This window comes from Stigmatopora argus, chromosome 10 (genome assembly GCF_051989625.1).
Source record: "Stigmatopora argus isolate UIUO_Sarg chromosome 10, RoL_Sarg_1.0, whole genome shotgun sequence".
Taxonomy (NCBI): Eukaryota; Metazoa; Chordata; class Actinopteri; order Syngnathiformes; family Syngnathidae; genus Stigmatopora; species Stigmatopora argus.
In genome coordinates, this window is record NC_135396.1 from 8,344,624 (window position 1) to 8,360,195 (window position 15,572).

Genomic DNA, 15,572 nt, shown 5'->3' on the forward strand with positions numbered 1-15,572 from the left:
TGTTACTTAGGAAAGTGCTATTTTACCCTAACAACTTGTAGGTGCCACAAGCACAGATGAGGCATTTTGGGACAATTTGGTAAGGAAAATGAATGAATGTTAGCATGAATGGTTGGGTTCAATTTTTCGATTTTCTTTCCTTGCTATGTGTCGTCCTTTTGGTATTTTGGAAATGGTCGTTCTAGCTGGGCACTATAGTACACTATTATACTCCATAGTCCAGATGATCCTGCCAGCCACGTCACGTCGTCAAAACGATTCCTTCATGGGTTCAGAGGTTGATTCTTCAGCCTCAATCCTCTTCTATTATTTGTACTCTCCTCACATTCAACACAGGCACCATTGTGGAGAAGTCCATTTAGTTTCCTGGGTAATGAATCACTTTAGGCGGCTTCCATTTTTTTGGCTCAGGTTGATGTGAGTTAGCTGTCCAAATTTAAAAGGTTCAACTGAAGACTGTTGATGTGATCTGACAATTTTTTTATTTATTTAAGGGGTATTGGTAGCTGGTAAAAGCCAAACCATTCAAGCTTCCCGCTTCAGCTCATGAAAACATCACAAAATCTATTTCAACTTTTGACAGGACAATATCGCGTTTTAGCTCGGATACTCTCAATTAGGCGCAATGACATTATGTCAGTAGCGGTGGGACTCTTGCAAAATGGGGGAGGGAATTAAGATGACTGAGAGCAGACCCCGCATTTTTGACGTGGAGACCAATTAACTACAAGGCTGCAGGGCATGAACTGATTTGACACCCTCAGGAGAAGCAGGTGCTTGAGAACCTGTCGCTGTTCAAGCAACTACATTTTTCCACCAACGAGACCTAATTCCGGAAATATTGAAAGCTTTCACACGGTGAAATGCATCCTGTAATCAGGCATTGTCATCACCACATTGTAGTTTGAGTTTCAGTTTCTGTCCCACCACATGCACTTTGACACGGGTGTTTTCACACCTTGGCCATGGCTCTGAGAAAACAGTCAATTAGCACCGTGAGTTGACTTGTGTGTTCCTTTTCACTACACGGAATGTACGTCATGTCACTTTGACTTTACATAGTCATTTCTTGTAAATTATTTCAGATCAGAACATAATTTACTGAAGATTTTTGAATATATGTACTTCTTATTACATGTTCATTCGACGCTTTAATGCCCTAATGGCAAAAAGACAGCTTCGCTTTACACTCGACTACCACTTCACTTTAAGTGGTACATTTCAACAAAAAAAAAATCAAGTTGTACTTTACATACAGCAAATTGCTTATTCTACTGTAGAAACATGAACTATAAACCTGGTTAATAGTAGTGTAGAGGTACGTTGACGGAGGAATATAGTTTGCTCTATTATTAAAATAGTCTGGCAGTGAATGATGTTTACCTTGAAGGGTAAAAAGCTTTATTAACATTCGCGCCTGTCACTCTCAAAGGCTGAGAAGCATACTCATCTCATTTTTGCCTCTCAACAAAAACCAAACAAATCGACCATGTGACATAGGTCAAGGTACTACTATGCATGTTTTCTACCAATATGTAGGAGAACGCATTACGTCTGAATATTCTGAACTCGTCTTTTTGTGTCAGACAGTGGAATGGGAAGTAATCTCATGAATAAAGGTATTCTAATCACCGGATTTACTTTAAATGGAATTTAAGAAACGATATGTGCACTAGACTATAATCCATAGTTGTCCATGTTTGTTGTCAAGTGAGGATTATGCTAGGTCAAAAAATACATTTTTAAGAAAAAAACACTTTGGTATTAAAACCATTGGGTTGAATAGGGAGAAAAAAATAGTGTTCTACAGTCCAAAAATATGGTAATGTATAAAGATTGGTGTATAAACAGCACTGCAATAATAATCCGTTCTATGCAATAATGCAAATATAATGTCAGTCCCTTCAAATTGGAGTGAATTAATTAGTCAATATGTTTTCCTTCTAGTTACTTTTCCCCCGCAAACAATAGGTTCTTTATTGTAACATGGCACTTATTGAAAAAGCAATCCGTTTTAGCGAAGAGGAAGTCATCTGGCTGCATCTTCATCTGTTCTTTGTGTGATAACAAGTTAATATAATTAATGATTAACAACAACTACAAAGAATCCTTGTATGAATAGTTGGTTGGCATTTTTCTTTCTCAACTGGTTTCATCGTGTAATATAATGATGTATAATTTCTTACACTTCTGGTCCAGATGAAAAAGTGCCAATTTATATTAGTGGGGGAACGTGATTTACAGCTGCTGCCTTAAATCTTCCCAATGTGAATACTAATGTGTCTGAATGGAGGCTTTTATATATATGGCTTCAGATTAAGTGAGCAAAGTCCTCCATGCATTCACTGGTGGGAAGAAAAAAAAATCTGTTTATATAGGCGAGGCATGTAAACAGAGGAGCTTGTTATATCAGCCTATTTCTGCACCACGGTGCAATAACAACCCACACTGAAACAATGCAGACAGGAGCCACTCCCTTACCTTAAGCTGCTCCCATCAAATGGCAGGAGATAGCTTTTTTGCTCCAAAAGGAGAGAAAACATGTCTGAGAGGCTATAAATCTTTAATCAAACGCCAGTGATGCGCCTTGCTTCCAGCGCTCTCCTCCGCCCTAGCTGGAGAGCAGATGCTGAGATCTCACATCTCTCCGGATAAATCCCCTTTCCCGCTACTAAAGTGTCGTGGGATCTGCTCTATGTGCACCGATGCCTCTCGCTTTTCGGGTTCCCTCCTTGCCAACTCCCATGGGGAGCTTGCGCTATTTTAGCTCGAAAGCAGAGCAGGAAGCAAAAACGCATAATTATTTAGCCCCTAGTTCAGTATGCAAAACAGTACTTGTTTAAACATGCAAAAGGGAGATTATTTATCAAGTTTACTGCCGACTAAGGACAAAAAGATCACATATTTATTCACTGTATGAATTTACACATTTTAAATCACAACTCAAGCTGTAAAATTCCAAGTCTTTAACTTATTGCAGTCATTTGGCCAAATATGAGCATCTTTCCTTTTTCTTTGAGACCAAATTAAACGCAATTTCAAAAAGAAAAAAAGTCCTGATCATTTTTCCTGTTAATTGGCCTGCGTCAAAAGGGATTAACTATTGTAAATATTAAACTGGTTCAATATTTATCCTGTATGAAGCCATGTTTAAGCACTATTAAACATCTTTTTCATTAAATTCTGGTATTTTTCCATTTAGTAAAAAAATAATCTCATCATTCCCTTTAAAGTGTGTTCTTTTAGAGTGAGAATTTTAATTAAACCTAACTCAGATAAGCATTCAGTAGACAGTATACTAGTGCTATAGTAAAGTCATAGCCACACTGAATATATTATAATTGAAGGCCATACATGAATAGATAAATGCATCAAGTATGTGACTGCCATAAAGTGACTATACTCCACAAAGTAATCAATGGATAATCATGACATATAAATTGAGCAAAATAAGCGCGCAAGTACAGAGGAAAAATAAGATCAAACAGCCTTTTGCTGTTTTTTTTTCACCTTCCAGTACAGCAATATATTGGCCAGTTTCTTTTCATACAAATCTTGGCCGGTCCGATGTCATAACCATGCTCATTTTAAAGTATTAGACAAAATTTAAGAATTGAATTTGGCCAAATGATAGGATTTTGAATGAACAACTGTTCACTCTCCAACAAGGCCGGAATGGCAAAAGCTATCAAAATAATCCCAAAGAACCCTCTTCTCTAAGAAAGCATCTCTTACCCCCACGCTCACTAAAATGGACATTGCTGACCTTGACATTCCACCAAATTCCATCCCAGTTTTCATTGACAAAGCTGTTGTGCTGCGTCACTGCAGCGCATTAAGTTACTCATCTTGCATTCATCAGGAGGCCTCAAAACATGAATTCAAAGTGCAGCAAAACTTTTCCAAAAAGGGCTCTCCATTTGTCTTGTCTTTCTTTATCAGCGTTTGTTTAAACTCCTTCAACGTGAGTGATTTCCTCCTGCAAGGTGCATTCACTGATTGCCCTCTTCTTCTTTTTATTTTTTTTAACACTCCCCACTACCCCCTCATTCCATCTTCTCATACCACCTTGGCTCCCTTCGCTTCCTTATATACGCTCTTTGAAAGCTTACACTCTAATTCAAGGCATCTTTGTTGTGCTTCTGCTCCCGTATGAAAAGCTGATTATGAATGGCACGGTAGCACTCGTGCTGTGTATCAGTACCTGCACACTACTATATGTTTGTATAATTAGGTGATCCGCAGTCCTTCTTCTTCATTATGTGATGTGTCTTTTTATCTTATGGCTCCGCATCTGCACCTGCGGGTATGCGTGATCCCTCACCCCAAAAAGGCAAATCCCGTGAGTAAAAATAATCTCTTTTAACTCGAGTGATTTATGACACTATTGTCGCGGTGTGTATGTGATACAACTTCATAACGGTTACTTTAAAGCACACATACCAATGCCTCTGCTATGTAAAAGAATATTTTGCGTACAATCAAATATATGATATGCCGTAAATAGCATCGGCTGATGCACGTATTAGCTAATAAAAGAATCCAGTTGAGGTTTGACTAATAATCTACCTTTCTTGTGGTCATCCAGCTCTTTCATCTATAAATAATCACTTCCTGTTTACCAGCATAATGTGCAGTATGCAAGACAGCACTTATCATAAAATCCATACGGCGTCTGAGATGTCTGTAATGTAAACTACTCAAAATACAAAGACACTTTGGCGGTGAGTATTGCAGGAAGTGATCAATGGCCACTAATGACGTATAATTGGAGCAATACCGCAAATAATTAAGATGGAAAAGCTTGACAAATCAGTTTGCGGAACACACGCAGGGGTGTAGACAACGGAAACCAAGCCCATGCCAAAGACACGGCTTCACCCAAAGTGAAAATTGTTGCTTTTAAAGGGGAAAAACAACACCGGTACAATGCCGGTACTTTTTGGTTTCCTTTTCCATCAGAAAGTATCCCAAATTATCCACCCTTGCTCCTGAATTACCAACAATGGCTAGATCTAATGTCACAAAATGGCTAGTCATGCAGGCAGTGCCATTTTTGGGGGTTGAAGCATAATTTTACTCTGTTATTTTATTTTAGGCTAGTGGAAATGGGTCCATTGTGACTCATATGAAGAAATCAAGAAGAACATATCATCTCTCATCTCATTTTCCGAACTGCTTTATCCTCACTAGGGTCGTGGGGGGTGCTGGAGCCTATCCCAGCTGACTTTGGGCCAGAGGCGGGGGAAATCCTGAATTGGTGACCAGCCAATCGCAGGGCACAAAGAGACAAACAACCATTCACGCTCACACTCATACCTTGGGGTAATTTAGAGTGTCCAGTCAGCCTACCATGCATGTCTTTGGAATGTGGGAGGGTGCTGGAGCCTATCCCAGCTGACTTTGGGCCAGAGGTGGGGGAAATCCTGAATTGGTGACCAGCCAATCGCAGGGCACAAAGAGACAAACAACCATTCACGCTCACACTCATACCTTGGGGCAATTTAGAGTGTCCAATCATCCTACCATGGATGTCTTTGGAATGTGGGAGGAAACCGGAGTACCTGGAGAAAACCCACGCAGGCCCAGGGAGAACGTGCAAACTCCACATAGGTGGACCGACCTGGATTTGAACTCAGGTCCCCCACTGTGAAGCCGACGCGCTAACCACTCATCCGCCAGGCCGCCCATCAAGAAGATCATTTTAAATAAATTATTTTTCAAGAATAGTTAGAGCATGAATAAGAAGTAATCCTCACATAAAGCTTTAAAAATTCACTGATAACACGCAACCATTTTAAACCCGGAGTAGAAGCAAACAATTCATCTGTCTCAGCTGACCTTGGAGGAAGGCCATGATACACACATCAGTCTTCAAGTTCTTTAAGTCTTGAATTCTTGAAGTATGGTGAATGAAGCACTGCACCATCAGTGAATTATTTTTATGATTTCTGCAGTGCCCCATCATTTGGGTGAGCTAGCATTTCATCACTATTGCATATGATTATGTAACAGCACTGGAAGTGCTATTGCTATGTGATAAATAAGCCCCTTTATTTTGTATCACCCTACTGTAATACTGAATTAAAAATGTCAAACAATAAGTTAATGCCTGCAAACGCAGAGCAAAAAATGTATTGGGGACTAAGTTGTAATATGTTAGACTCTAGCATTTCAAATATTACAACTTAGCAGCTAAAGTGACACCTCAAAGTGCGCACTACAGCTAAACCACGGCACTCAGCAACATCATAATTCAGCTAAGAATTTTTCACCCCTGCGTATTAGCGTAATTTCATTCATCTTTTGCCTCCCATTAGTATTCGTCGCTGCATCAAAGTATTGCAAATGTGGCTCAGCAGGGATTTAATGCAAGAAGTTTGGCAGCACTGAAGGGATTTATTAATAACCTTTGCCACTGCAGTGTTTGTTGCAGGATTCTTTTTTTTTGCATTAAGAGGTTTGCAAGCTCATGTTGTTTGATCACTGACCTCTGACAAAAACTTTTTCCTCTATTTTTGTACCGTGACTGGAGTTCTGATAGGCGTGTGAAAAGTTTCCTAGTGCTCACTCATCTAAAGGCTTTTTTTTCCAGGAATTTTGAAATTTTGCTTACGCCCTTGCTTCTCTAACAATGTAAGAAAAAATTAAATTAAATAAAACTTTGTATTAGTCATGTTAACTGGGGAGTTTAAAAAAAGGCCCAAGTCAAATTCTTATCTAAATTATTTTTTCAACTGAATATTATGAACTCAATCAAATGAGTTGAATTAGCTTGCCTTGTGAAGTTTGTGGGCAGTACTTAGATTTTTTAAATTGTGTGAAATTAAGCTTCAATCCCTTTGCCTTCAAAAGAGCGCATTGGCAACCAGGCAGTTTATCTTAGTTGTTTGGTGTTCCGGGTTTGATTCCCCCTCGAAGGAAATTACTATAAATTTACTGAAACTGAAGTCCACTTTTGCATATTTTTCAGACACTACACTTGAGTAGAAGTTCCAATAGCCAAAGAATACACTATAAGGAGGGAGAAATATATATATAAGTCACACTAGAGTAAAAGACGCATTTTTGGGAGTGCAATTTTTACTCGATCAGAAACCAACAACTAACATATGTTAAAAAAGTTACCTTTTCACCATTTGCACGACACTGTCCAACTATTGTCCAAAAATTGGAGTAATACCAGAAGCACAAACTCAATTTCCATAACAGCAGTCTTCCGAGAAACCAAACAGTCACGATACTGACGTCACCTTCTAACCAACATATGTGACTCACGTACATCATATCTGGGCAAATACACTTATTACTTTACATCAGCTGCTTTTACTCAGGCGGACGACTTGCACCGCCACCCCCTTTCCTGTGCATTATTGATGTAGCTTCTGTTCCCTTTGCCTTTGTTCCTTCATCGGCGGACGCAAGGAGCGACTCCCCTGTGCTAGGAGGGGCCTGGCCTGGAGGGGAAGCAGGAATGGGGGGGGGGGGGGGGGGGGCGGTTTGGGTAACCCAATCCAGCCACATCCTGTAGCGAGCTGTTCATCCATCACATTAAGAGGTAGCGCATCAATCATTAACAAGTAGCCTCTGCTGAAAGGATGATGGGCATCTAGACAAGGAAGCTTGGATAAAGTGGGGCAAGGTGATGCTAGCCTTTATGTCACTCTTAAAGGCCCACAATCCCACATTTTTTACCCACAAATTAAATGGTAGAATTTTGGCAGTGTGCCAAAAAAAATCGATCAAGACTCATAACTAACCCGTAACTATTGAAATTGTATTAAAAAATAAATTTTTTCCTAACGTTGCCATCCGCTTTCTTTAAAAAACGGTGAATTTATACATTAGTATACTCATTGTACTTTCGATCAAGACTCATAACTAACCCGTAACTATTGAAATTATATTAAAAAATAATATTTTTTCGTAACGTTGCCATCCGCTTTCTTAAAAAAATGGTGAATTCATAAATTAGTATACTCATTGTACTTCTGAAATACGAAATGGAGAGAGAGCAAGATGTCTTTCAAGGTCTTTCATTCAAAATACCACAATTCTTGAATCTCAATGGAATGAATGCTCTTGGAAAATAATCTTGGATATCAGTAGTGCGCCCTGCAGCACTTGCCTGCGATTAAAAGTTTGGAATAATTATAGTAATGCATTTGCATACTGCATTACGTGGCTTTTTTTGTTTTGTGTGGAGGGCTTGCAGCAAATTATCGAGGTTCAGTGCCATTTTACAGCGATACGCGTTTAATTGATTTGAAATGGAAGGGATTCGTAGCGAGCTTATTTATTGGCTAGAATGAAGGGAAAGTTGCGTGCTAGGCTACGGTGATGAAGGTATGTATTTTTTAAATTCACTGTAAAGGTTATCGTGATAAGCCAGACGTACAGTACACATACAGAGAACACCTTTGAGAGGATTTGAAGTGCAGGTAAGTCGTAAAGTAGCTCATCCAGAACCGGATTAGTTTCTCTTTGGAGGGATTTAACGTTCTCCTGCTCCTTTTTTTACAGGAGATCCATGTTGTTTGTCAAAGCAGCCTGAATAAGATACACGACCACAGCTAAGTTATGTAATTGCCTCTTGGAGACAAAGCCCAACAAATCAATATGTTTGATACAGAAATCGATACATACAATTACGCTGTCGTGAGTTGCACAGATAAACTCGCAAGGGATGGAACGTTTTGGCAGTCCTTTGATCAAATTGGGAAAGCAATAAAAATAATTATGGATTTGAATCATTATTCATTGGAGGTTTATTGTTTTGACTGTGTCTGAAAACAAAACAAAAAAGTTATCTACTAAGGAGGTAGTTATGCATTCATGTCTATTTGTCTTTCTATTTCTGTTCAAACCCAAGAAAGAGATTATTATCAAATTTGCAGGATATGTTTAAACTGAAATGGAAGACGTGATACAATTTTGGGGTAATGAGGTTAAAGGTCACAGGTGTCAGAAAAGTCATTTTGCAATAACTTGATAACAGATTAGCCTATTCCACTCAATCTCAATGAGAATAGAGATATTCAAAGGTGAGCATTATTTCCTATGACAGCTAAAAAAAAGAAGTTAATCCTTAACAGGTACTCAATTTGGTTGTGGTAGGCATTCAACATCCTTTTAATTTCAATAATTATATTTTGTTGTGCCCTCTGAAGCACAAACAAGTAACACACAAAACGCTCCACAATCACCTGAGTAGCAGAGCATGTAAAGAATGTCTGGGGACAGCAATGCATACTTTCCTGGACAGCGGGTTGGACAAACGCAGCACTTCTCATGAATACTAATAGTGTTCGCTGTCCACTTGATGTGCAAATGAGCATGCAAATTCGGCGCGGCAACAGCAACACGGCGAAACAGTTTGTTTTGACGGTTGCCCGAGAGGCACCAACACAAAGCATACGCCACTTGATTTCCAGCATTGTTTGTTATTGTTAATATGCCTCCAGATGAAGAGCAAAAAGCAACATGTGGCACTCTTTCAACATTTTCTACTTCTCAAAACCCCTTTGCCAATTACAGGTCATTTTGGCCCTGTCTTAAAGATAAATAACATATATTCCATTTTTCAAGCAGCTCAGCCCAGTTGTCCACAGCAAATTATATTCATAGGATACATGCAGCTGCCATGATATCCTTTAGCCCAAGGATAGGCTACCTATACACTGTCGGCTACCTTAATTTGTCATCATCATTTGTCGGATATCTCATTTTGTCATTGCATTTTTGGGGAGTGGAGTAGATTTGCCACTGAAGGTTGTCTAGTAGAGCTTCGAAGGTTACATTGATAATAATAAAACAAGTGAATTGACTGTCTTTGAGAAGGTTGACTTTTTATTTTACTGACCCAATCAAAACTAATCACAGAACAAAAGTCAAACAGCACGGTACACGGTCGATTGGTCGCCGGTCTTTTGGTCGCCCGGAAGGTAATTGATAATTACCATTTAAATCGTTGCTCAAATTCCCTAAATACAAACTGCGAATTACTATTTAGTCATACTTAATGCCCTATTAATTATTAGGCTAAAGAAAAGCTCCAAATTTCCCGTACTTTTATTGTGTTTTGTTGGAGAACTTGTTAAGACCCTGACTGACGTCCCTTCCTAAGGGGACAACTCATGTACATACAAACTCTTATACACTCACACGTCGGCTCAGTGAAACTGCTCATGGCCATTGTTGGCTTTTATTGATGCGTAGACCGTGTTGTTTTACCTTGTTTTGTCGCCGGTCTTTTGGTCGCCCGTTGTCGCGGTCCGGGCGACCAAAAGACCGCGACCAAAAGACCGACGACCAATCGACTGCACACGAACAGCACCATGACTCAGTTATGTTAGTGGCATCTTAAATTGGGGAGGCTATCAGACGATTTGATTACAAAAACAAAAACAAAAAACAACCTCATTTTAAAAACCCAAAACAGTTGTCGCATTATATGTCATATTATTGCCAAAAAAAATGTACAGGGGAAGCAAGCATACAAAACTAAACGGACCTCTAATCTTGGAAGCTGTTCTGCATTTAGTTTTTTTTAAATGCAGTAAGTATACTTCATCTCAGCAGGAAGAAAATTACAAAAGGCCAAGCTTCCAACAGCGTAGAAAATTATTTCACACTTCAATGAGCCTAAATGTCCTGCGTATGAAAAAACCCAAGTCTTGGGTGGTTAGCAGTGTACTACATCTCAATTAGCGCAACAACACTTTAAGGGTACTTTCACACTTGCCTAAAAAAATCAGTGCACTTCTATCATGCTTTATCACCATAATTGTGTGCCAAAACTATATTTTGGGTAAGTCGCCTTTATTGTCAGAAAACGGTCTTGCACCACAAGGTAAGCTCACATAGGTTCGCCATAAAGAGTCCATTGAGAAAGTACAGTTTCTTTGTGCTTGCCGTGATGATTTGAACATGACATTTTGCTTTACCTTCTTCCGTCTGAGTTCTGTCCCTCATTACAAAAGGTTAATGGAATAACCAGACCTCCTCACACGCGTTTCGCTCACTCAGCAGACCGTCGCATCACTTTTTCACTTTTTTCTCTACGTGCAGCATTTTTACTATGATTATTTTATATCTCATGCCGTAGTCACGTCCGTGTTTATTCAAAGTCACGCCACACTTCATGTTCACGGGCCGGCCTTAAACTGGGCTACAGCTGCTCCATTCATTTTTAATGAACATGCTGTCTGGCCGAGTTGCCCCGTAGCCTACAGACACACTCATGCCTTTTAATCAGAGTGAAAATGACAGAATAATTATTCATCCACTTAAGCAAAAGCTAAAAGAACTACAGAACTTTTTTTATTTTAATCCTTGTCCAGGAGTCATGAAAGTGACAGTATTTAACGGCGGCCATTGAAATTCTGCTCACGCTGACGAGACACCGAGTGTGACTCAGTGAAATATCAGAAAATATGGCTTGTCGTTTTCAAGACAGGCAACGGATTCAATACAAATCCCCCTGCCTTACGCCAATAACACACTTTGAGGGCAGAGTGGCCCCCATCCAAAGGTCAGTGTCCATTCCTGTTGTTTTAATTAAATTACAGAAAGTCATAAAAAGGAAGGATTCATTGCGAACGCACATTTACTGCCGCCTTAATGGAGCGAGCTCAGCTGCTCGTCCTCCCTCCCAAATCATGTTACAAAGTAGTTCGTCTCGTCACCTCGTTTGCTAATTGATCTCCTTGTCCCACTGAACACCATTTTCATTTCCATCAAATCAGTCTAGACCAAGGGTGTCAGACTCGGGTTGGTTTGCGGGCCGCGTTAACGTCAACTCGATTTCATGTGGGCTGGACCATTTTAGATATATTTAGATTTTTTTAAATAAATGGATTAAAAGAACTGGATTAAAAGCCCTGAATATTCAGTTTTTTTATAGATCTAAAACAATGTTTATTTGAGCTTTTTTTGATATATTTTTAGATTTTACAAAATGATTTTTGGACTAAAAACATAGAAAAATGGATTAAAAAATTACAATTATTGATTTAAAAGGGGGAAAATCAGGAAATTTAATATACATCTATACTCTTCATTTGAATTTGATCCTAAAACAGAAAGTCAGCACTCATGATTTACTTTCTCGGGCCGCACAAAATGATGCGGCGGGCCAGATTTGGCCCCCGGGCCGCCACTTTGACACATGTGGTCTAGACCCATGTCCTTTTTTTCTTTTTTTTTAATGACAAATGTACAAATGGAAAACCCAGAGATTTGGTGCTGACTGAATGAATTGTTGTTAGTTAAGTTTTGGAAACTGTAAAATCCTTCTATCATTTGTTCATGTTATAACTTGTATACTCAATCCCAAAATTTTTTTTAAAGGGTTTTGGAAATCCAATCACAATATGCAAAAGCCACGCACAATGAGCAGAGATTTGAACCCTCAACCAATTTTTCATTGTGCCTCCTTCACCTAAAAGACAACAACAAAGTGCTTTTCTTATTTTGGGTGTTCCAAAGTATAATTCTCTTTTTGAGCCTTTTAAAGATGAAAACAAATCCCATTACCCATTTTTTAAATGTATTGAAGCCGCCACAGGGTTAAACAACAATACTTTGTGAACCCTGTAAAGAAAATGTATTGAATTGAGTGCAATCTCTATAAAAGTCTTTCATACCTAATAGCAACACGGAAAAAGCGGGGGGGGGAAACCCTAAAAAATGGTGATTAGACACCCTCTGGTGGAGAGTCATTACTGAAAGGAAAGTAACTGGAGTATTACTTATCTCTAAATACTGACACCTTCCCTCTAGTCTAGGTAACCAAAGTTAGATCACTGTCAAGAATCCCATGTAGTAGTATTTGATTTGAGTCTGCCACTGGAACATGCTTTGTTTGTGCAACATGCAAGATTTAATAGCAAAATAATCCATGTGTCATCCCTACCAAGAAAAAGATACTAAAAAATATATTGAACCTGCCACATAATTTTTCTTATGACATGACGTATTGCGACACTTATTGTTTTGTGCAATCACATTTTGCAAATAAATTACTACATTAGGAAATCTGCTGCTTTAAATGTATTTTTTCAAATCAACGGCATGTAGCATCTAGTTAATTACACATGCACGTCTGCGTAGAACATGCAAAAACGCTTGAACGAGTTGATTCGGACTAATGAAAGTCTCATCTCTAGCTTGCACGGAGTACTATCAACAAAGTATTCAGGGCTCATACAAACACTGGAAGAACATCATTTGTATGCGCCACCATGCAAGCATTATCCAGACGTGCATTCCATATAAATGCATGCAACAGGCTTGATCGGTGCTCCCCAATCAACAGTTTACGTCTCAATATCTAGCGTCCGCTAACTCAACCGCTTCAGCTTTCGATGAAGAGAGGCCGCCAGCAAAATGGCCGTCACAGCCAGCACGACGAGAACAGCCACGGCGATCCCCAGGCCCACCGAAGCGCCCTGGCCGTCAGACCGATCTTTGGCAGACAGTGCTGTATGCACAAAGAGTGGAATGTATTATTTGATAGACGCAGGAAATTGTGGAATTTGATCCCGAAAAAAAATGCAGGTTTACGGTGTTGGCATGAAGGAAAGTCGTATACTTACCCTCTTCTTTCGACTGAGTAGTTGCTGGAAAGATAGAGAGAACATTTCTTTTTGATGGGTGAACATTTAAATAGTCGCTGTGGGATAACAACAATGTATGTCAACTTTATGTGTTTGTTCTCATCGACTCTTAAAAACGAAAACTTGTTGCAAAGTTTTTTAGACGAACCTATTGTAAATCGCCAAGGCTGCAGCTCTCCACATCAATCTCTTCCTAATTTGAAGAATGGAAGCTTTAAATGTTTTTCCACTTGTGCTCAGATGGTTTCTCAGCAACAGCAATTCTGCTGCATCCAGAACTAATTTGACCTACTGTAGACTCATAACTACATAAAAAATGTTTTGATCAATATTAAGTGGAATGTTGGTTTTTTTTTTACCTCCTACTCACAATGCTTCCATTATTGATTTTAAAATGTGAACATTAAATAGTAAAACGTGTTTGTATTTACAGATGAAAAATAAATCATACACTGTAAATACAAAACTTCATGCTAAGGATTACAACTCCAATTCTTCGTTCAGTTCTCTTATGTGACTTTAAGTAAGTTCAAACTATTTGACTGAAGTCCATTTATTAATTCATCTTCTTTACTGCTTTCTCATGGGGGTGCTGGAGCCTATCCGAGCTAACAATAGGCAGGAGGCAGGGTACGCCCCAATCGCTGTTTATTTTAAATATTAACTTTTAACCAATACTAATAGCAATACTATACAGTACTAAAAGGTTAACCATCACAATTGGAAAATTCTAGTGAAATTGGTTCACTTGAATTTTCGATTTCCAACATTTTTTGTGTGTGTAGTTCCACATGACAAACAAAATAACCCGTTTGTATTTTATTTTCTTCCCTTTCTGTAGGATGGCAATGAAGTACTATAATAATGGCTTTAGATGACAGGCTGTTCAGGTCAATAATGAAAGGAAACAAGGTAAGAAAACCACACAAACTCTACTTACTAATTAAATCAGCCTTTGGAAATTTCACCTCAAAGTTTTGAATATGAAAAAAATGCCAATTTGTCTCATTTTCAAAACATAGGAAGGAGATATACCAATGGGGATGTTTGTTTGGAAAAAAAAAGATAAAATTGCTTGTTTATGAAACATTGCCCAAATGTTATTAATGTTTAGATACTACGTCAACGTGTACATACGTTCATCGGTCCTGGTTTTTATGGGGACGGTGAGCACCGATAGCTCATTGATGCTGTCCTGGAACACCGTAGTCCTCCCATCCCTCCTCCTTCGATTGTTGCATTGCTGTGAAATGTCAATAGTGAATGACGTGGGCGACTCGGACGCAGAGGGGTGTTTTTGTCGTTCCGAGAGAAAGCCTTCTTACCTTGAAAGTACGGCAAGTGCTTTGCTCGCAGAGTCGGGTGATGCAGTGCAGGTAGTAAGTGGAGACGGTCTCGTTTTGCTGCTCGATAAAGCGGAAGGCGGAGAAGAAAAAACGAGCTTTTTGGCTCTCGCCGTTCTCCAAGATAGTGGTCATCTGGGCGATAGAGCCCCTTTTGAGAAAAGGAGAACCTCCAATGTCTTCCACTGGCACATATACATTCAGGAAATGTCTTCAAGATGCGATGAAATACTACACTAAGTGATTTCAACATGAGAACAGACAATATTTTGGACAAAATATAAGGTGTAATAATCCAATTAGATCCTAATTAGTCTTCTTTTCTCAGATGCCTGAACTCAGGGACCGTAAGGGACTACTAGTGGGTCACGGACCACTCATTAGGCCAGGGGTGTCAAACTCGGGTTGGTTCGCAGGCCGCATTAACGTCAGCCTCATAGTGGGGGACCTGGTTTCAAATCCAGGTTCCGACCTTTCTGTGTGGAGTTTGCATGTTCTCCCCGGGCCTGCGTGGGTTTTCTCCAGGTACTCCAGTTTCCTCCCACATTCCAAAGACGTGCATGATAGGCTGATTGGATACTCTAAATTGCCGCTAGGTATGAGTGTGAGC

General features: G+C 39.4%; 1 long non-coding RNA gene across 1 annotated transcript in view; it reads left to right on the forward strand.

Annotated features, from left to right (window-relative positions):
* LOC144083697 (uncharacterized) overlaps positions 1–14,521 on the forward strand; it is a 30,389-nt gene extending 15,868 nt beyond the window's left edge. The window contains exon 3 of the long non-coding RNA XR_013303596.1: positions 14,461–14,521. This is a non-coding gene — a long non-coding RNA (uncharacterized LOC144083697). The remainder of the gene's footprint in view (positions 1–14,460) is intronic.
* The last annotated feature ends 1,051 nt before the right edge of the window (positions 14,522–15,572 follow it).